The sequence below is a fragment of the Schistocerca piceifrons genome, chromosome X, assembly GCF_021461385.2.
Source record: "Schistocerca piceifrons isolate TAMUIC-IGC-003096 chromosome X, iqSchPice1.1, whole genome shotgun sequence".
Taxonomy (NCBI): domain Eukaryota; kingdom Metazoa; phylum Arthropoda; class Insecta; order Orthoptera; family Acrididae; genus Schistocerca; species Schistocerca piceifrons.
Window position 1 is genome coordinate 340,387,934 of NC_060149.1, and position 24,291 is coordinate 340,412,224.

A 24,291-nucleotide genomic window follows, 5' to 3' on the forward strand; every position below is an offset into this window, starting at 1 on the left:
TTATCGGCGAATCGCTCGACATTTGAGCAGGAGCGATGTCACTATTTGATGAGCTTGATAGGAATGAGTGAACCATGACAGAACACAGCGTCAAGAAGCAAGCAGTCGACCTAGAGAGACGACTGAACGTGAGGGTCAAGCAATCGTCAGAGAAGTAGTCAGAGCCCCAGATTCAACGTGCAAATGGTACTTCAGTGATGACGAGGGCCATTAATAGCTGGCTCACAGAAAGGGGAACGTGAACTCACGAAAACCCTTACGCTGACTGTCACTGACATCTGTACACCAACAAGCCTGTTTTACATCTACATTTATACTCCGCAAGCAACCCAACGGTGTGTGGCGGAGGGCACTTTACGTGCCACTGTCACTACCTCCCTTTCCTGTTCCAGGTGCGTATGGTTCGCGGGAAGAACACCTGCCGGAAAGCCTCCGTGTGCGCTCGAATCTCTCTAATTTTACATTCGTGATCTCCTCGGGAGGTATAAGTATGGGAAATCAATATATTCGATATCTCATCCAGAAACGCACCCTCTCGAAACCTGGACAGCAAGCTACACCGCGATGCAGAGCGCCTTTCTTGCAGTGTCTGCCACTTGAATCTGCTAAACATCTACGTAACGTTATAACGCTTACCAAATAACCCTGTGACGAAACGCGCCGCTCTTCTTTGGATCTTCTCTATCTCCTCTGTCAACCCGACCTGGTACGGATCACACACTGACGAGCAATACTCGTGGTGCCGGGCATTTTTGGTCTCGAATCTCATTGAGTGGAGTAGAATTGTATTCAGTGATCAGTCACGCTTCGAACTGAGGCCTGATGACCAGGGAAGACGTGTCTGGAGACGGCCCGGACAGAGATGGGACTATCGTCGTCATACTGCCCGACAGCCAGAAGTGATGGTCTGGGCTACCATTTATTTCAAAGCAGGAACCCTTTGGTTGTCATCTGTGGCACTCTTACATCACAGCAGTACGTCGTCAATATTCTACGCCCCGTTTCGCTGCCCTTCACTGCAAGCCATCCTGGACTTAAATTTCAGCAATATTATGCCCGCCCGCAGATGACGAGAGTTTCTATTGCGTTTTTTCGCGCTTGCCAAACCCTACCTTGACTAGCAAGGTCACCAGATCTCTCCTCTATCGAGACCGTTTGGAGCATTATGTGCAGGGCCCTACAACCAGCTCGGCATTTCGACGATCTAACGCGCCAATTGGACAAAATTTGGCACGACATCCCTCATGAGGATGTCCAACAACTCTGCAGTCAATGCCAGCCCGAATAACTGCTTGCCTAAGGGGCATAAGTGGACCAATGCGTTATTGACTTTCTCAATTTGTGAAGCTCTTTCTCTTGAATAAAGCATCCAATTTTTCTGAAATTGTAATCATTTGTTTGTTTGTGCATGAACATCACAACAACCGATTTCCGTCCCATTCTGATACTAGTCTGAGAGTGTATATACGTAGCACGAACACTTTTAGCTTCGCTCATGCAATAATGGTATGCAGAATTCGCTATGTGGTGCACTGGAGCGTTTGTTTATACAGGATGGTTTTGTTAAATTGGGAAAAACTACAGGAAAGTTGAAATATCCTGGACTTGGAACACTTACGCAAAAAGCACACGAGCATGTAGTTCATCTCCTATATTTAAGAACACAATGAGTTCAACACAAATAGTCTTCGTTGACCGTCACAAACGAGTAAGAAACTTCGTAACTACTTCCTAACAGGAAAATAAGTTCACAACTAAACGCAAGTACTTAAAATACAAGTATTGGTTGAGGAAACTACACAGTGAAAGCTTCTACAGTCAGAGTTCGTTTCCCACTACTTTGGCTACCAGATGTTTAAGTCCTCGCTCTCCTTGAGCGGGGCACAATCGAACAGACTAACACGTAATTTACGATCTGTACGAGTTCACAGCTTCTAACGTCTTGCCAGATGAGTCTGACAGAATATCAATAGGCCCACGAGCATGTTTCCGAGGTCCCTTGGCGGCGAAGGTGGCGTGCAGTCGAGGCGGCGCTGGATCCAGAGCAGTCTTCTTCTCTTGGTAGGCTGCGTCGCGACTGCTGTGATCGGCGCGAGCGCGGTCCTAAATACACGCACGGCGAAGGTACACTTCTCCTGATTGGCTGCACATGACAGTGACGGATGCAGCAAAAGGTCTGTGGGAGGAGTGACCTCTCTTGCTGATTTACAGGAACTCTGTGCTATGGTACGGTGTACACGGAGGCCCTCCGCAGGTGACGCTGCTAGTGGCGGAGCCCGTACGTCGTGTAGTCGCAGGGGTTGAGTTGGCAACCAAACCAATGGCGGCGACACGCCAAAAGTATTACTGAGAGGCCAAGGACCAAAAAATGTCATATGTACACTTGCCAGAAAACGTTTTCGATTGAAGGTACACCAACTTTAAGCTGGAGATAAAGATCTTTGACCGTGACCCCGCTATCATCATCGGGCAGGTGGCCCACTAGCATGGGTAAGCCAAACGACTGTGTGGAACATTCTCCACAACATCCGCTACTATCCGTATCATTTCCAATGTCTGAAGAGCTTCTTACATACAAACTTGCTCCGGGGCGACGGTTTTGCTGCTGATTCGACGCACAGGTCACGATGGTGCTGGGATTTCCGTCATCCATTCTATTCACAAGTAAGGCTGTCTTCATGAGGGGTGGTATCATCAACCTTCACAACAATCATTTGTGGGCTACAGAGAGTCCTTATGATATGGAGGCATCACAATCACTGCCTCAGCCTCAGTGTCTGGGAACAGATTCTTGCCGAGCACCTCATGGGACCAGCGATCCTTCCACAAAGCCTCACAGTTCCTGCAGGTGACCCTGCCTCCGCTGCTGGAAGACGTGACTTTGGTGGTATGAAGGATAATGTGGGTACTACATGATAGAGATCCAGCTCACTGCCGTCTTGAGTGTGGAGCTGAAACACTAGTACAGGCAGCACATGCCTGGTTGTTCTCATGTGAAAGCATCGCGATGAGAGTGCTTGTATCGCAAGCGCCTGATAAGACAATATACATCGATGATATATGTACTCATATGTATACACTTCTCGGCTTTTGACGAGATAATGTGGAGCATCAATGGGGGCCTCTTGGAGCGAATAATGTGCTGCGGCATAGATTATATGAGTATTTCATTTCAAAACTTATGCGTTTTACGTCATATATGGATACATTTATTGCATCACGTAATATACAGTGTGGGGCAAATAAATTTCGCCCGGACTGTGGATACGATAGGACGTGAATTTGTAGCAGTATTAGTGGAGCATGAAGAGACCTATAGTTGCTTCCAACAAGATAGCGCAACTGCTCATACAGCCGGCCGAACCTTGGAGCACATTTACACAATCTTTACGCCTGACAGAATTTTTAACAGAAGTCAGTGTGGTCGCGATCCTAGCTAGCCACCCAAGTCACCTGATCTGGCAGTGTGCCCTTACTTTGTGTGGGGAGCCCTCAAGTCTAAAGTGCATCGCAACAACCCTCATAGTCTTCAAGAACTGCAGCAGAACATTTTGGATAAGACTCCAGCAATTCCAGCAATCCAGTTTCGATCCGGCGTCAGCAGCTTGCTGAACAGGGTCCAGATGAGGAAAGAGACGAACGGTGGTCTCTTTCACTATGTGCTGTAGTCAGGTTAGTGCCGTATTTCTTTTCCTCTGCTGCGTTTTTTTTGTACCCTGGAGCTCTATTCTCCGGGCCACATTTATTTGCCCCATCCGGTAAAAACAAGGCAGTTATAGCCACAGTCCTCACGTATATTTCGACGTTTTGGGCTCTTAAAAACTGTCAAAGATATTTTATCTCCACCTTCAAGTGTGAGTACCTTCCCTTTGAATGCATTACTGGCCGTATGTCTATATGACCTTATCCTCTCAGAGACCTTTTCCGTCCCCATTTAACAAAATCAAGTGTTTACAAAATTACTACTGAAGTTCTGTAACAATTTTCTAAAAAATTGTGAAATTATTTACGAAGTCAAGATTGTGTATAGACTCAACATTGCCGAACAAAAATCCTTATACATGCCCCTGTATGAGTACAGAGTGAGTGGTGTCATATTCCTTGGTTAATATACAGGGTGACACAAACGTCCCTTAACATTTGAAAAATCTATACTTCACGGATTAATATAGGTAGGGAGGTAAAAATTGATACACATGCTTGAAATAACATATGGCTTTATTTAAACAAAAAAGTGCACAAAATGATCAACAGGTCAGGCTTCATATGATAAAAAGCAATAATTAGTAGAACAATTAATGTTCTTTATAAAAAAAATGCTGAACATGTCTATCATCATACATCAGCAATACCTGTAGTAGAGGGACAATGTGAACAGCACTGTGTAACACATCGGTAGGTATGGTGAGAAACTGCCGTCAGATGTTGTCTTTTAGCGGGCATAATGAAGTCGGACTATCGCGGTAGACTTGCGACTTCAGTAACTCCACAACCTAGAATCACACTATAGAGGCCGGGGAACCTCGGAGGCCTAGCATGACGAACGTGACGGCTCAGCACGCGATCCTCACGAAACGACGTGAAGCGATATAGGGTGGAGCGCCATCTTGTATAATAATCATATTTTCCAGTAGGTGTTTCTAAGACAGGATAGGGAAGATGCAATCTGTAACACATCGACGTACCTCGCACCCCTCACGCTAATAGCTTGAAAAGAAGCATTCGGCATTTCCTTGAAGATAAAGCGTGCCATCACAGTTGATGTGGTAAGTTCACACCATACAGTGACTTTCTCGTCATGCAATGGAGTTTCCACGACAGTTCTGGTTGTTAACAGACCCTAGGAGCGTGAAGTGGGCTTCGTCGGTCCAGCGCCATCTGTTGGCAGGTTTTTGCACTCGTTTTCGGTTTCGATAAAACTGTTTGTCATTTCAGGCACGTCTGTCAAGTTTTACTTCTGTGCTTACATTACTCAGTGAATTAGTGCATTTTCAAATTTTAACGAACTTTTGGATCACCTCTACAATGCACAGGGTTATTCATAAATACTTCTGAGGTTTCAGAAGACGACTGCCGCAAATCATCGGCTTCATGTTATGGCATCGAATTAGTTAGCGCTGGCTGCTAGGGAAGCTAGCGAAATCTCCCACAGAGCTAGGTGGCGCAGTGTTGAGCACACTGGACTCGCATTCGGGAGGACGACGTTTCAAAACCTACGACCGGCCATCCTGATTTAGGTTGCCCGTGATTTCCCTAAACGCTTCAGGCAAATGTCGGGATGGTTCCTTTGAAAGGGCACGGCCGATTTACTTGCCCATTCTTCCCCAATCCGATGGGCTCGATGACCTCGCTGTTCGGTCCCCTCCCCAAAACAACCAAGCAACCTACCAACAGATTTCTAAATGGGGCTGCTGTCGTTGCGCCTTCCCCGCCGCAGCAGCAGCGCCTTCAGTGAACTGCACGCATGTTTCGATGTTTGCCGTGTTACAAACGGAGCCCATATCGAGCACCTGCAATGTGTGTTTAAAAATTGGAACTATGCTCTGTGTCCTGATACGTGTCTATTTTCTGTATGTCTTGTAGTTTTCACGCAGTGGTCTTCGGAAAACATGGAGTTATTCATGAATAAAATTATATGTGCTTACGAGTAACCCGGTATGTCCTGTAACGAGCTACACTAGGTTATGTGACATTATTTTTTCATATCAGTCATACAGAATTACTAATTATACAGTTGACGTGAATGATTATCAACCTGGTGGTGTCGTTAATGGCCTCATTAATTGAATGATAACTAAATTAGACTGAATGTAACAAAAACGATAAGGCTTATTTTACACTAGCTGAGAAACCAGGCATTCCCCGCGTATTTATTTATATGAGGGGCGTTCAATAAGCAGAGCGACACATTTTTTTCTCGGACAATTTCACCTGAAAAATTGGGGAATTTGTTGTGCGACATCATGGAATATTTCCGCTTCAGCCACTATAGTTTCATGAAGTTCCGATAGGTGGCGGCGCTATACGTAGCCTTTGAAGTAGCGTATGAAACGGAGGTGTGCTTCAAGCAGAGAGGAAAATAAAAAAAAAAATCGCAGATATTCATAGGGGCTTGCAGAATGTGTACGGTGTCCTGGCAGTGAACAAAAGCACGGTGAGTCGTTGGGTAAGGCATCTGTCATCATCGCAACAAGATCGCGCGAACCTGTCCCACCTCCCAAATGCCGGCTGGCGGCACACAGCTGTGACTCCTGCAATTTTGGAACGTGCAGACACTTTCTTTCGAGGTGATCGACGGATCACAATCAAGCACCGCGCTGTTCAACTTCACATCTCTGCTGGTAGCCGGCCGGGGTGGCCGAGCGATTCTAGGCGCTACAGTCTGGAACCGCTCGTTGGCTACGGTCGCAGGTTCGAATCCTGCCTCGGGCATGGATGTGTGTGATGTTCTTAGGTTAGTTAGGTTTAAGTAGTTCTAAGTTCTAGGGGACTGATGACTTCAGATGTTAAGTCCCATAGTGCTCAGAGCCATTTGAACCATTTTTTAATCCTGAATAAAACCAACCTGCTTTCAGAAAAAAATGTATTGCAGTATTTATTGAACGCCCCTGGTAGGTGTGTCCGAGACTTCGTAAGGATGGAATTTAGTTTTGACTTATAAAGCTTCCTGGTATACAATGTTTGAAATGCTATTATTGGGGACACGAATAAAGAACTTGTTAGCTTTACTAACATGGGACACAGCCACACAGAGCGTCCAGAATGAAATTTTCACTCTGCAGCGGAGTGTGCGCTGATATGAACCTCCCTGGCAGATTAAAACTGTGTGCCGGACCGAGACTCGAACTCGGGGACTTTGCCTTTCGCGGGCAAGTGCTCTACCAACTGAGCTACCCAAGCACGACTCAACCCTCGTCCTCACAGCTTTAATTCCGCCAGTACCTCGTCTCCTACCTTCCAAACTTCGTAGAAGCTCTCCTGCGTATCTTGCAGAACTAGCGCTCCTGGAAGAAAGGACTTCTGCGAGGTTTGGAAGGTAGGAGACGATGTACTGGTGGAATTAAAGCTGTGAGGACGGGGCGTGAGTCATGCTTGGGTAGCTCAGTGGTAGAGCACTTGCCCGCGAAAGACAAAGGTCCCTAGTTCGAGTCTCGGTTCGGCACACAGTTTTAATCTGCCAGGAAGTTCCACGCAGAGCTGATCGTGCGAAAAACAGCTGACATGTTGCTATAACGTTTTAAAACGAATGACTGGTTTCGGTATTTCTTGTAATATCATTTTAGAACGAATGGGTAGTTTTGGTATTTCTTCGAATACTTCAAGCCACAACGCATATTATCATGGAAAATTTAGGGATTTCATGAACTTTGCTGTTTCAGAAATGTCGCCCCTTTCAGGCCGAAATTCGATTATTATCCCCTCTAGCAATATAAATAAATTGATCCGTTTGCCCGAGACAGACTGCCAGCCACGTTCGTGTACCCGTTTCGTCATGAACTACGTAATGTAGACGTCACTTCTCAGTGGCGTTCACAAAAAAGTGACGCAGCACGGTATGTAGCGCGCGTCTTGTACGACAACGACACCAGTAGAGCAGTTTCTCACTACTTGTTAGTAGCTTTTAGCGTTATTGCGGAGCCTGTATTGTGTTGACGGAAATTATATTGTTGTCAAGGTTCGATTGTAAGCTTCTCATTTCATTCGCATGTTGATACGCTCGGAGATCGGAACAATAAAAATACAAGCCTCTGGAAAACGTTCTTTGATGGCTCTGTTATGCTAGCGGCAGGGTTCCCGAGTTTATGAGAAGCAGTGTGTTTCAGCAGATGGTATCTGGAACAGAGCGCGCAGCTTGAGCGGCTAACAAATGCCCCCGAGGGGCGGAGTACCCCATCACGTGAGCAATTAAGCAAAGTGCCGGCACTCGGCAAACAAACACGCACTTTACCGGAACAAACGAAATGCACGCTCAACGATGACCAGCCGCGAGGAACACGCAGCCGTAAGGCATCGGCGCCAAATGTTTCGGCGTGCTCCTTTCTGAAAAAAATTCGCCGATGGCGTTCGAATCTTAATTACGTAAAGAGAGCGCCTCCGAAGAGCAAAATTACTCGCTTTTTCTTTATATGACCTAGAGAGTGTAAATGACTCACCAACGATCTCATATTGCGTAATCTACTGAAAACTGCGATAGCCGTACGGAGAGATCCTAAATTATTGTTACAGACTTCGACGACTTGTAGTTGTGACCGAGTATATTTGGAAGTGGAGTCGTATTCGGTAACCCACCATTTTCTTGCTACTGGAAAAAATTCCTACACTCTCCCGCTTCTGCTGGGACAAAGAAACAGGAAAATATTACAACTAAATAAAGTCGTAAGAAATTATGTGCTAAGCGACAATCGAAACGTGCAACATTGACGTGTTACATTGTATGCTATCTCTCTTCTTCCACTGATATGCAATATTTTTCTCCACTACGACGACAGTGATAATGTTCAAAATGGTTCAAATGGCTCTGAGCACTATGGGACTTAACTTCTAAGGTCATCAGTCCCCTAGAACTTAGAACTACTTAAACCTAACTAACCTAAGGACATCACACACATCCATGCCCGAGGCAGGATTCGAACCTACGACCGTAGCGGTCACGCGGTTCCAAACTGTAGCGCCTTTAACCGCTTGGCCATACCGGCCGGCAGTGATAATGTAATAACGACCAGAGTGACCTTAAATTATAGTCGCCATTTTACTGGCACACTTGGGATGAACACACTTTTTATTTTCGTCCCTGTAGCACAAAGATGGCACATTCTTGTACATTATTTCCCTTTCAAAATGATCTATCTCGGTCCCCATTATATACGGGGCGATCAAAAAGTTTCCTTTCGAAGGCCGTATAGTCCAGAATCAGAGTGCCAATAAGGCAAAATCACCTTAAGTAATCATCCAAGGCTATCGTCCCACAGACGCACCAGGATGAAGATACCTCTGTGGTAAAACACTTTATCCTGCTGCAAGAGAAATCAGCAACAGCCTGCTGCAAATCCTCTTCCGACAGGAACCGTTGACCCTTCAAGGCATTTTTAAAGAGACCGAAAGACGTGATAATCGCAGTGGGAGAAGTCAGGACTATAGGGCTCGTGCTCACCGTCTCCAACATGAGTTCATATAACTTCACTGTTACAGGTACGTTAGTTACAATATGGGGACGGAACTTGGCGCACCATTCCGCAGCGGAGGTTTCTGACAGACATGCTGCCCCATACACATTCTTCATTCACCAACTTATATCTACCAACGTTTGTACTTCGGGAGACAAGAGAAGAGTAATACGCTATGTGATCAAAAGTATCCGGACACCTGGCTGAAAATGACTTACGTGTTCGTGGCGCCCTCCATCGGTATGCTCGAATTCAGTATGGTGTTGGCCCACCCTTAGCCCTGATGACAGCTTCCACTCTCCCAGGAATACGCTCAAATCAGGTGCTGGAAGGTTTATTTGGGAATGGCAGCCAATTCATCACGGAAAGTGCTGCACTGAGGAGAGGTATCGATGTCAGTCGGTGAGGCCTGGCACGAAGTCGGCATTACAAAAGATCCCAAAGGTGTTCTGTAGGATTCAGGTCAGGACTCTGTGCAGGTCAGTCCATTACAGGGATGTCATTGTCGTATAGCCACTCCGCCACAGGTCATGCATTATGAACAGATGCTCGATCGTGTTGAACGATGCAATCGCCATCCCCAAATTGATCTTTAACAGTGGGAACAAGAAGGTGCTCAAACATCAGTGTACACCTGCGCTGTGATAGTGCCACGCAAAACAACTAGGGGTGCAAGTCCCCTCCATGAAAAACATGACCACACCATAACACCACCGCCTCCGAATTTTACTGTTCGCACTATAGACGCTGGCAGATGACGTTCCCCGGGCATTCGCTATACCTACACCCTGCCATCGTATCGCCTAATTGTGTACCGTGATTCGACACTCCACACAACGTTTTTCCACTGTTCAATCGTCCAATGTTTACCCTTACACCAAGCGAGGCGTCGTTTGGCATTTACGGGCGTGATGTGTGGCTTATGAGCAGCTGCTCGACCATGAAATCCAAGTTTTCTCACCTCCCGTCTAACTGTCATAGTACTCGCAGTGGATCCTGATGCAGTTTGGAATTACTGTGTGATGGTCTGGATAGATGTCTGCCTATTACGCATTATGACCCCTCTTCAACTGTCGGCGGTCTCTGTCAGTCAACAGACGAGGTAAGCCTGTATGCTTTTGTGCTGTACGTGTCCCTTCACGTTTCCACTTCACTCTCACTTAGTAAACAGTGGATCTAGGGATGTTTAGGAGTGTGGAAATCTCGCGTACAGACGTATGATACAAGTGACACCCAATCACCTGACCACGTTCGAAGTCCGTGAGTTCCGCGAAGGGCCCCATTCTGCTCTCTTACCATGTCTAATGACTTCTGAGGTCGCTGATATGGAATACCTGGCGGTAGGTGGCAGCACAATGCGAAAAACGTATGCTTTTGGGGGTGTCCGGATACTTTTGATCACCTAGTGTAGGTCGTTGGTCTTGTCTGGACGCATTTGGTAATTAAGTCGCCATAGTTCACGTTTCCGAATTTACCGCACGCACGTCGGAAAGACACGAATGCCACACTAATTCCTTGCCTACATATCGGTGCTTATACACTGAAGCACCAAATAAAATGGTATAGGCATACGTTTTCAAATACAGAGATATGTAAACAGGCAGAATACGGCGCTGTGATCGGGAGTGCCTATATGAGTCTAGTGTCTGGCGCAGTTGTAAGATCGGTTACTGCTGCTACAATGATAGGTTATCAAGATTTAAGTGAGTTTGGACGTGGTGTTATAGTCAGCCCATGAGCTGTAGGACACAGCATCTCCGAGGTAGCGATGAGGTGGGGATTTTCTCGTACGACCATTTCACGAGTATACCGTGAATATCAGGAATCCGGTAAAACATCAAATTTCCAACATCGCTGATGCAGGAAGAAGATCCTGCAAGAACGGGACCAACGACGACGGAAGCGAATCGTTCAACGTGACAGAAGTGTAATCATTCCGCAAATTGCTGCAGATTTCAATGCTGGGCCACAACTGTCAACGTGCCATCCATTCAACGAAACGCTGTCGATATGGGCTTTCGTAGCCGAGGGCCCACTCATGTACCCTTGATGACTGTGCAACACAAAGCTTTACGCCTCGCCTGGGCCCGTCAACACCGTCGTTGGACTATTGACGACTGGAAACATGTTGTTCGGTCGGACGAGTCTCGTTTCAAATTGTATCGAGCTGATGGACGTGTACGGATATGGAGACAACCTAATGAATCCACAGACCCCACATTTCAGCAGGGGTGTGTTCAAGCTGGTGGAGGCTCTGTAATGGTGTGAGGCGTGTACAGTTGGAGTGATATGGGATCCCTGATATGTCTACATACGACTCTGACAGGTGATACGTACGTAAGCGTCCTGTCTGATCACCTACAGCCATTCATGTTCATTGTGCATTCCAACGAACTTGGGAAATTCCAGCAGGACAATGCGACATCCCACACGTCCAGAATTCCTACAGAGTGGCTCCAGGAACTCTCTTCCGAGATTAAACACTTCCGCTGGCCACCAAGCTCTCCAGACATGAAAGTTATTGAGCATATCTCTTCTGTTCAGAAGAGATCTCCACCCCCTCGTCCTCTTACGGATATATGGACAACCCTGCAGGATTCATGGTGTTCGTTCCCTCCAGCACTACTTCAGACATTAGTCGAGTCCATGCCACGTCGTGTGCTCGCGGGGGCCCTTGACGATATTAGGCAGGTGTACTAGTTTCTTTGGCTCTTCAGTGTATATTCCTATTGGAGTCTCGCTAAGTGGCGTATACGCTTCAGCAACGCACTCAAAGGGAACCTTTTTGATAGCCCCTTATAAGTTTACTTCATTGAAGAAGCACCAACACTGACTTTGAATGTACGCATACATCGTCAGACTTACATAATTTTACCAAAACAGATCACGTTGACTTACAGATGAGTTACCGTAAGGGAAATAGAAATTAAAAGTTTTTAAAGCGTAACAATGATGGCGGCGCTGAATCTTGTGTTTGAATGCAGTTAAAGTCTAGATCATTTGTTTTCCCGACTTTCTGCAACGAGTAAACATTGAAGTTGATCTGTATGTTTTCACATTCACTCACAGTCGTCTTCATTATTAATCACGTTTGTTGGGCAACAACAAAAATTCTCAAGACTTACCACATGTTCTGATTGAGGTATATTAAATGAAAACAAATACAAAGCAGTTACAAGATGGGTTAGTGTCAAACATCCAGTTTTGCGGAAACAGCATTTCACGAAACTGAAGGATAAATTACTGTTAAATTCTGATCATTTATCATGTAAAGTGACCTGCAGTTTGACAGTCTGAAAGCAAACGAAATCAACAAAACGTCTGACAGAATTTGTACGATCAAAAAAAAAAAAAAAAAGTGATCCGGTGTATGGTATTGTTTGTTTAGCTCCTTCTGCTCCTCTAGTCTTAAGGGTCCTTAGATTCGTTCAACGTCAAACATCTGTTGTACAAAAATGTAGAATTTTCCAGACAAATGGACTTGACTGGCGATAGAACACACACATTTCCGTATTTCAGCCTTTCGATCTGTGGGTCTTCTCTCTTTGGTGTAGCGAAACGTTGCATTCTCACTGGCTACCGAGAGTATCATTCTGTTGCCTGTAAAAGGCTGGTCTTTTTTATGCCTTTTCGGGTTAGACATAATTTACGCTTAGAAGGAAAATGCATGGAAACGTTCACTTTCACACAAGGCTAGCGCCGCAGTTTATGTGCTTTTACCTTAGAAAGTACTTGCAGCAAATCATGAATATCAATTTCACAAACTAAATTTAATTTTAAAAGAAGGTCTGTTATCACCAAAATTATAGTACACTCGCTTTACTGACTTTTCACCCTGGATAGCATTAAGAAAACAGCGCTAACCTCAGACAAGGCAACACGGTAAAACAAATGAGCACTGCTAGTTCAATGTGACGTTAATGTTTACAGTCATTTCAGTTGTGTATGCCAAAGATAATTGTGGCACAGTGTAGTGCAAAAGGCGAAACAGAGTAGTTCTTGGAGGGAACGTAAAGGCGATGATGAGGACACTAAAAAAAACTTAAATGCAATGTGACTTATCAACTCAAATTTGGAAGATGACGTAGGTAGATCCGCATTGATTGCCTGAAATATGCAACGCTTGTACGTTAGATAGTAATATCACAAAAGAGGAATATAGACGCGCTCATACAAGCTTAACTTGGAAATAATGGAGTTCGAAGCCGTACTATATATACTACACTATATATACTACATTTTTCTTGCATAAATCATAAGATGCTCACAGTAAATGGAACATCGATGCTAAATTTTTAAGAAAATGTCTGTTACATCAAAAGGTAAGAAATATTTTGCTGTATACATACATAAGAGCCAGGATAATCATAATGATGTGACGATGATGATGATGATGATTATGATGATGATACTGGTGACGTGTAGTGTGAAAGTCTGAATGGAAATCGAAACTTCATCTTCGCACTTTCGACAGACAAATAGCGTTTTAATTTTCTTTGTACAGTCTTACATTTCGAAATATTGCTGACTGTCTACTGTATTTGTGCTTTCCGCTCCTTCCACGGGCAGCACAATGTGTCTAAAACGCGCAATACCAATAGCGCTATGGAGACAGAAAACAAGAATTTTATTTGGTAATTTGCTCAAAAGCTGGAATAGGTCGCCAAAAATCTTTTGCGATATAAATTTATTTAAAGTCAATTAGCCCTGTTTGCGAAGAGGTCCGGGAGACCGTAAAAACGATCTAGCAATTAGTGTTACTGAAACTTGTTTGAAATGCATACTGTCGTCATAGCAGAAAGCAATCAAGCTGTAAGAATTAATAATGGAATGCGAATATCAATTACGAGAGTGAAAATTTTATGTGGGATTCGATCTGTCTCGCAACTTAGTTGTTAACTTTTTAAGGAAGGTTGCGGTACTATTTATGAGCTTTGCGCTTGAACAGTGTATCCAATTACAGTCTGTAAACGCAAAGGTGCACTTCCATTTATGTGAAATTCCCGTTCATTTGAAAGTAATAGATAGCGATATGCGTTGGTTTTGTTCTACAGAGGCAGTATTTCACTGTTAAATCCACATTTATGAGAACATACAACCTCCTTAGTGTTGTTCAGATCCTTTATTTTCTGTTTTTTTGACAACCCTAGGCTCCAAGACATCTCTACTGACGTCATCTTTCAAAAAAACCTTAGTAACTGAGAAATAAACTGGCAAGCAACACCCTGCTTCTATGCTAACTTAGACTCGTCCGTGCGGACAAAGTACCAAAGAGCTCGTGATCCTTCAACCAATTTTGCTATAGCTGTCGATCATTCAGAATTACGAGATGTCGCACAGAATGAATGTAAACTACAAGTAATAAGGCGGTACAATCTTTTTTCCAGGGGTAAGCGCATATAGCAGTTGCGAATCATTGTAGTCTCTGCTTGAACAGGACTATCAATTATATTTACACGGTTCAGAGGGTCCCACTGAAATTACTTCACACCGGAGAATGCTTTCTACAAAGGTCTATGTTGATGGATTATAGAGACCAGAGAAGCATTTAGAATCTTGGGCAGGCGGATTTATATCTATTGTGACTCCATCCATTGGTTGAATACATTGCACGAGATTTTATTTACGGTGAACCGCGATACATTGTGCACGAGAACGAGTGCGCCGCATTTGTCTTTGTCAAGGAATATAGTAACATCTGTCAACGAGCGCATGAGTTAAACCAACGGGCACAGGTTCCTAGCCGGCCGGAGTAGCCGTGCGGTTCTAGGAGCTACAGTCTGGAGCCGCGTGACCGCTACGGTCGCAGGTTCGAATCCTGCCTCGGGCATGGATGTGTGTGATGTCCTTAGGTTAGTTAGGTTTAAGTAGTTCTAAGTTCTAGGGGACTGATGACCCCAGCAGTTAAGTCCCATAGTGCTCAGAGCCATTTGAACAGGTTCCTAAGCTGTCACATCGCCCCATGTTTACACCTACAACTGTGACTGTCGTGTTAAAGAAGTGAACAAAGACGATTTTACCATGTAGTGAAGTCAGAAACAATACCTAGCCTAAATGGATGAACTAGTTGTTCTGAGAATGAGTTCCTGTATTTCATCCGCAATAACAATTATATTTAAAATGTTTATTAATTTTATCCAAGGGTGAGAATATGAATTCGCCCAATCCTTTGCTACTCAAATGTTGCATGGATCTCCACCCTCCTAACAGACGCTCGAACGCTATGCGCTCCGCATCGCTTTCTACATCAGCTTACCTTTCCCCACGAAGATCCTTTATCAACTCGTCAAATTCCCACCTTTCCTCATTCACACTGAACACCTTCCAATAACCTATGCCATCCGTAAACTCGACTCCGACATTTCTATTGTGTTCCCCCTCCTTTCCAATCCTAGTGTCCTTCCGCGCCTCTACCTACACATCCCACCAACGCATCACCTGCACACACTCCACAACCTCTCTCAAAGATGTTTTAGCCGTCTCCCTCTTCCAGACCACGAACTCCGCTCCGACATACATCCGTCCTATCAACTCTAAATCCATCCTAACCTATAATCCCCCCCTCCCCCCCAGGGCTCCCTCCTCTTCCTTCTCTCCCCCTACCACACCTCAGGCTTTTTCCCCTTTCCTGGCGACCGCCCCCCCCACACCCTCGCCCCCCTTTTACTCTCCAATCTACAGTTCCCAACACCAGTTGCCCCTCTCGACTTGTCTCGCACAGCCACCTCTGTATTTGTCGACACCTCTTCACAGTCCGCCATCCACATCACCACCACTCCCTTATCTACCTCCATACCTCTCTTCCTTTCCTGTACAATCCACCGTCCCAGGGCAGGTCCTTTGGCAAAAAAAGGTTCAAATGGCTCTGAGTACTATGGGACTCAACTTCTGAGGTCATTAGTCCCCTAGAACTTAGAACTAGTTAAACGTAACTAACCTAAGGACATCACGCACACCCATGTCCGAGGCAGGATTCGAACCTACGACCGTAGCGGTCTCGCGGTTCCAGACTGCAGCGCCTAGAACCGCACGGCCAGGTCCTTTCGCAGTTATAGTGAAAATCCACGTTGCTCCATTTTTAATGGTCAGTGTCTCTTCTGTCGTGTTCATTGTTTTTCCGGTGGTTTTTTAATAGTTCTAGTTTTCAAGTGTTTCTCAAGGGTTTTTAACTGTGTTGGTGTCCACATTTTTATCATTGTTTTTAAAAAAGATTCATGAAGACAGTATTTTATTATTTATATTCCCAGTCCATGTCACCTTTTCAATTCATTGTATATGTGTTTCCATGTTTTTCTGTTTTTAGCGGCTGTGTTAGTATTATGTTCTACTGAGTGAAGAGCGGGTTATCTGTACCACTGCCAGCCCAACCCCCAACTGCATACATGGGGCGAGGGGAATAAAATAAAAATGAAGAAAAAAAATTAGACCACTAACACCGAGATTCGACCCCAGTCAATCATACAATTTTTATCTTTCACTTTCGACTTCTTTCATCTCTGGCAGTACTTTTAATGTACAAAATGGTGACGTGTACCGTCGTGCGGAGTCCACGTTAAATTGTAGGTTCCCATGTAAATCACTGGGTTGGTCAGTTCAGAGATCGGAGAAAATTACGGGTATACAACCTCCAATAGGACGACATGTATTAAATGAGTGTGGTGTCAAAACAAACCATTGGGTTGATTTCTGCTTCACTTTTATCCTAAGCACTGCTTATGTTATGATTTAATTACAAGCACAGTATTACAGTATACAAAATGAAAATATACTACTATAAACTAAATATGGTGTAACAATTTCATTGTCACTTATTTAATGACACTTTTTTCCCATAATGTGGGATATTTTTGCTGCAGAATATAGCTACGTATGTGTTTCGAACACTACCCTAACTGCCGGCCGCGGTGGTCTCGCGGTTAAGGCGCTCAGTCCGGAACCGCGCGACTGCTACGGTCGCAGGTTCGAATCCTGCCTCGGGCATGGATGTGTGTGATGTCCTTAGGTTAGTTAGGTTTAAGTAGTTCTAAGTTCTAGGGGACTGATGACCACAGTAGTTAAGTCCCATATGCTCAGAGCCATTTGAACCACTACCCTAACTATGATTATAGGAATCTAAGGTGCAGAATCGAGTACCCCGACATAGTTGCTTATCTATAAACTCTTTTTTTTATTCATATGTTGACGGTGACTGTAAGAACTGGGAACGATTATGACTATCTGGAAGATTCATTAATATTTCATTCAACATTGCTACCTATTGTGTAAAACTACACGCTCATGAGATACACTACTGGCCATTAAAATTGCTACACCACGAAGATGACGTGCTAAAGACGCGAAATTTAACTGACAGGAAGAAGATACTGTGATGTGCAAATGATTAGCTTTTCAGAGCATTCACACAAGGTTGGCCCCGGTGGCGACACCTACAACGTGCTGACATGAGGAAAGTGTCCAACCGATTTCTCATACACAAACAGCAGTCGACTGGCGTTGCCTGGTGAAACGTTGTTGTGATGTCTCGTGTAAGGAGGAGAAGTGAGTAGTATCAAGTTTCCGACTTTGATAAAGGTCGGATTGTAGCCTATCGCGATTGCGGTTTATCGCATCTCGACATTGCTGCTCGCATTGGTCGAGATCCAATGACTGTTAGCAGAATATGGAATCGATGGGTTCAGGAGGGTAATACGGAATGCCGTGCTGGATCCCAACGGCCTCGTATCACTAGCAGTCGAGATGACAGGCATCTTATCCGCATGGCTGTAACAGATCGTGTAGCCACGTCTCGATCCCCGAGTCAACAGATGGGGACGTTTGGAAAACAACAACCATCTGCACTAACAATTCGACGACGTTTGCAGCAGCATGGACTATCAGCTCGGAGACCATGACTACCGTAACCCTTGACGCTGCATCACAAACAGGAGCGCCTGCGATGGTGTACTCAACGACGAACCTGGGTGCACGAATGGCAAAACGTCATTTTTTTGGATGAATCCAGGTTCTGTTTACAGCATCATGATGGCCGCATCCGCGTTTGGCGACATCGCAGTGAACGCACATTGGAAGCGTGTATTCGTCATCGCCATACTGGCGTATCACCCGGCGTGATGGTATGGGGTGCCACTGGTTACACGTCTCGGTAACATCTTGTTCGCATTGACGCCACTTTGAACAGTGCACGTTACATTTCAGATGTGTTACGACCCGTGGCTATACCATTCATTCGATCCCTACGAAATACTACATTTCAGCAGGATAATGCACGCCGCATGTTGGAGGTCCTGTACGGGCCTTTCTGGATACAGAAAATGTTCGACTGCTGCCCTGGCCAGGACATTCTCCACATCTCTCTCCAACTGAAAACGTTTGGTCAATGGTGGCCGTGCAACTGGCTCGTCACCATACGCCAGTCACTACTCTTGATGAACTGTGGTATCGTGTTGAAGCTCCATGGGCAGCTGTACCTGTACACGCCATCCAAGCTCTGTTTGACTCAATGCCCAGACGTATCAAGGCCGTTATTACGGCCAGAGGTGGTTGTTCTGGATACTGATTTCTCAGGATCTATTCAACCAAATTGCGTGAAAATGTAATCACATGTCAGTTCTAGTATAATAAAATTGTCCAATGAATACTCATTTGTCATGTGCATTTCTTCTTGGTGTAGCAATTTTAATGGCCAGTAGTGTATGTTGCGAAAAGTGGCAATTGCCTCTGAGTGAGGAAAGTGTGATATCACCCACACGAGTACGAAAGGAATCCATTAAATTTCGGATGCACGATAAATTACACAAATTTAAAGGCTGTGAATTCCATTAAATGCCTGGGAATTACAATTATGAACAAGTTAAAGTGGAACGATCACGTAGATAATGTTGTGGTGACGGCAACACAGAGTCTGCGTTTTATTGGCAGAACACTTAGAAGATGCAACAGGTGTACTAAAGGGACTGCCCATACTACCCTTGCCACTCCTCTGCTGTAGTATTGCTGTGAGGTATGGTATCCTTACCAGGTAGGACTGACTGAGGACATCGAAAATATCCAAAGATGGGCAGCTCGTTCAGTATTATCGCGAAGTAGGGGAGAGAGTGTCACGGATGTGATAAGCGAGTTGGAGTGCCAATCATTTAATCAAAGGCGTATTTCGTTGCGGCGAGAGCGTTTCAAGAAATTTTAATCCCAACTTTCCCCTCTGAATGTGGAAATATTTCATTGTGCGAACCTGCAGTGCTATAAGGTGAAAACTGAGGTTGCAGAACTCTGTTTTTCGTGTTAATTCGTCCGTTTTCAAGTGCTACAAGCAGAGGAAGGCATTATATGTAGACAGAAGCAGCAGATCAATTTCTTTCCATTTATATTGTATGCCATGAATAAATTGTTAAGTTTTTATTTATTACTGTTACTATAAATTATTTCCTCTTTCATTGTTTCATAAAAAAGCGCAAAATGTTTAATCTTTTAAAGGTAATGAAACATTGTACTTCATTGCTACGTGAGTTCGTAAAAACATTTCCAGCCTAGGGCTGGTGCCATTCTGCAATACAACGGATGTCCGGCGAGAAGCTACCGTATAGACTATGTGGGGTAAGCCTTGCATAGCGGACGTGCAAGCATAACTCAAACCATGACACTCGGCAACAGGGACATTACTGTCTCAGCAATGCTGCACCAATTCTTATGCAATCTGTGTGTTGCTCGTTTCTATCGACATTGTTATTAAAATAGCACTGACCGCTTTTTCCATATTCTGTAATAACGCAATATTTCAAACCAATGCAAATTTCACGAATAAAAATTACTCCTTTTGTTAAAGGTTTTCTTCAAAAACGAAAAATTTATGTCTAATTGATATTTTGTTTTTAATCGGTTATTAGCACAAAATAAAAATCATCACCTCTTATAACCGAGACCAAACAAACACCGAAAACCTTCTGTTACTCAGAACTAAAATATCGGCATCGGTTGTAATTGGTCTGTTTTTCCCATTCTTATTACGCCCTACGCCTCTCGTGGCATAGCCAATATTAACGGACGCCTAGCGTCACTGGGAAGCATCAGCAGTCATGTATATGGTCAGCAAGTTGCCATATTTATCACCGATGCAGTGTACTGTAATTGTAAAACTGACTCGTTCCGGATCTTTGCGAGGGATGGCAATTATGATCCGTAGAATATTCATATAGATAACTAAGTTAAACAACGCGCTGTTGTCTTTTCGGATTCACACCTCCTTAGGTCGGGCTAAGTGCGTTGTAAATGGCAGCGTCAGAAACCTTTCGACTCATTCACCCCGAAGGTGATTACGCTGCTCTCACAGCATGTGCATAGTGCAGTGCGTGTGTATCCGTGGTGCCTAGTCCGTATATGTTTAGAGAGGAAGTGACTTTGAAATAACGACTTTCAATGGCGCCCCAACAGCGCGCGGAACAAATCGAAACCTGAAAATTGCAGTGGAGCGAAAGCGCGCATTCTTCGCAGCGCAGGTGACGCGTTAATCGAGCGACGAGTGTGCACCAACGCGAAAATACCGCACGCCGCGCAGCTGGAAGGGGCGCACGTGGCTCACTGCCTCCCAAACACAATCACGCGTTTTTTATTTGATCGAGCATGCGCAGGGCCATTACAGCAGCTGCACTGCCCTGCGGGGGCAATTAATTGTAGAGGACACGCGTATCAGCGGCCATCACTGCTCATTACCTCGCAAAATACAAATGCCACTCTTGGAGGTACACGTGTTGTTTACCCCAAATTGTAGCATTTATCACACATTTCTTAAAATATGCGTTACGATCGTAATTTGTGAAGTGTTGATAGGACCTCATTTTGCTGTGCGCCCGCGAACCAAAGAACATTTTACGGCGCTTCTTCATCCATTCTGTTCCGCATAACACTCAGATACATATCAAATTTTAATATAAAATTTCTTCAGGAGACAATATGAGAATCAATTTTCAGTTTTCCTCCAATATACCACACAAAAACTGTCATTTTGGCTACACGTAAGCGAAGATGCATCACAGAATACTGCTACGCAATGTATTCTGTTCTTCTTTGGCAGTAATCAAAAACGAATTATTTTCTCCAGATGAATGTTCTCAGTAACGTTCACTTCTAATATAATCATATTATTCAACAACTCCTGAACTTTAGGCGTATTTAAAATTAATGCTGATATGCTAATGACATGAAGGTCTCTAGCAGAAGACTTATAGTCTTCTTGAAAAAAAAAAAAAAAATGCCGCCATTCGACGAGACCTAGTCTCAGAGCTTTTTTCCCAGGCATAAAGACGGTTTCGACTGCGTCAATCAAATTAGACAATTATACCAAGGGCCGGCCGGAGTGGCCGAGCGGTTAAAGGCGCTACAGTCTGGAACCGCACGACCGCTACGGTCGCAGGTTCGAATCCTGCCTCGGGCATGGATGTGTGTGATGTCCTTAGGTTAGTTAGGTTTAAGTAGTTCTAAGTTCTAGGGGACTTATGACCACAGAAGCTGAGTCCCATAGTGCTCAGAGCCATTTGAACCATTTTTTTAGCACTTCTCTACGCCCATATGACGACGACAATGCATCGTGGAGTCTACTAGACGCCAAAATCGTTGGAAAGCTACCTTAATGCATGACTGTTCAACGACCGTCCGGAACTCAAAGACTGGTTGGACATGGGCCAGAGGCGTGCACATTCTACCCGAAGGCTTCGCTGATGTAATCAAAGAACTGATGTTGCGTTATGTGAGAAGTGTCACAAGGAACCTCGTGTTACTTTATTGCTCAAACCAATACGACACATTTCGGGGTCGACTGGTGGTGCGTTGCCTTGCTGGAAGTCTGTGGCGTACTATAGGTGACCAAACGGATGCACATGATCGGACAGTACGTTCGAGTATCATTTGTAGATGACTGACGATGGTACTTTGACCAGGAGCTCCATCGTATCAGAAAAAACATATCCTAAACGTAAATACCTCAACACATGCCTGAACGTAGCCCTGTTGGAAAGCGGTATGTGTCGTCTCATTTGGTTTTCGTCGTTGTCGTTTATTTTTGTTTATTTATCAGATTTCATGAGACCATGCAAGTGAGATCTACTTGGTCATGGACTGAGTCAGTACATCGTTTACATAATTATGATTAGAAATTTTACAAACAAAATAAATTAAAGAATTAATTACAAATGGCTCTGAGCACTATGGGACTTAACATCTATGGTCATCAGTCCCCTAGAACTTAGAACTACTTAAACCTAAGGACGTCACACAACACCCAGTCATCACGAGGCAGAGAAAATCCCTGAATTACAAAAAGAAGACAATATCATGGGAGTGTACGATCAAATATAACGTTAAAGAGAAGAGTTCTCAATTACGCAATAGGAGTGTTCCACAAAGGAACCCTTCAACTTAGATCTGAAGACTTGGAGCTCCTCACTCATTTGTTTCCGTTCTTCTGAAAGTTTACTGAAAATTAAACATGCTGACTAGAGCACGTCTTTCTGTGCAATGCTTATGAAAGTTTTAGCCTAGTATATAGATCGTTTTTCCGTCTATTGTTCACTGAATGATTTTTTTCAATTTTTACTTTACTTACACTACAAATAAACCGAAATATGAAGAAAGTAACCTACTTGTATACAGTGCAGTATGCCATAACCCTTTCTGTAAAACTGCCGCGTGGAGTGTCCGCGCGGTTAGAGGCACCATGTCACTCGTAAGTCTAGGGACCGATGACCTGAGCAGTTTGGTCCCTTAGGAATTCAAGTTCAAGTGGCTCTGAGCACTATGGGACTTAACATCTGTGGTCATCAGTCCCCTAAAACTTAGAACTACTTAAACCTAACCAACCCAAGGACACCACACACATCCATGCCCGAGGCAGGATTCGAACCTGCGACCGTAGCAGTCCCGCGGTTCCGGACTGAGCGCCTAGAACCGCTAGACCACCGCGGCCGGCCTTAGGAATTCCCACACATTTGAACATTCTGTAAAATTATTGCCAACAGCCTGTGTATGCATCCAGGGGGAGTACTGGCTCTAAGGACCGACGTCTTTTTTACAAAAGCGTTACACAGAAGATGTTTGGCTAATGTGGTGAAGCCCTACGTGAAGCAGAACAATATTTTTCTGGTAACTGACTCATGGGGAAGATAAACGAGTCCACAATACGACGAGATTTCTCAAGATGAAGAATGACTGCCATCGTGCCATACTAAAGTGTTTCTCCTAAATGCACTCCGCTAGTGCAACCCTGCACTGTCTGTTTTTATCTTCAGGTGAAGAATTTAATCAAAAAGCTACAAATCTTCTCTTATCGAGAGAAGAGAAGAAATCACACCCCGAGAAAACTGCTTTAGAACACATTCAATCGTACATCACAAGGTATCCTCGGCAATATTTCGCGAAATTATGTGTTACGCGTGGTTTGCTGCCAGACTGTGCAATAGAGCTAACGTTTTATAAATTTAAACCACGATTGTTTTTCTACATAAACATTAAAACTACCTAGTAGTAATAAAAATGCGGTGGGTGTAACGTATGTAAGATTCCGAAAAAATTACTGCTTCTCTTGTTTTTACGATGAATGTCACCCTAGCTCATATAAATCGTCAACTGAAAAATAATAAAAGTATCTAATTTTATATACGAAGGTCTCACGCTCGCCTTATAATCTCTTCCTGGAAATTTATGTACAATCTGAAATTTTTCTTTGCCCTTTCTCTGCAAAGATTTTATGAGAATATTAAGAAATATAATATAATGAAATTCATTTCGGTTTACATGCAGTGTAAGTAACGTAAAAATGAAAATAAAAAATTCACACCTAGGAAGTGGACAGCACGACCTTTGGATTACCGTTCTGCACTCCCACTTCTGAGGCTTTTGTTTCTGGCCATGCCCTGCATATAACATAAATCTGGACGAAATCGGTGTTGACGAGTAGACGTGGTCCTCTTGTACAGTGATATAGGTGTGTGCCTAGAGCTGCATCAGAATACGCTACCAACGGAGACTCCTCGAGCGTCCAGTGCCGGTTTATGTGCGCACCATGAATTGTGGTTTTGAGTGGCTTGGCAGGCCTCTTGTCAATCACTGACTTGGTGTATCATTTGCAGCAGTGTGTCCTGTG

At 44.3% G+C, this 24,291-nt stretch overlaps 1 protein-coding gene across 8 annotated transcripts in view; it reads right to left on the reverse strand.

Moving 5' to 3' along the window:
• LOC124721404 (protein O-linked-mannose beta-1,2-N-acetylglucosaminyltransferase 1-like) overlaps nt 1-24,291 on the reverse strand; it is a 2,183,308-nt gene that overhangs the window by 526,725 nt on the left and 1,632,292 nt on the right. The gene's annotated exons all lie outside the window — the stretch shown is intronic.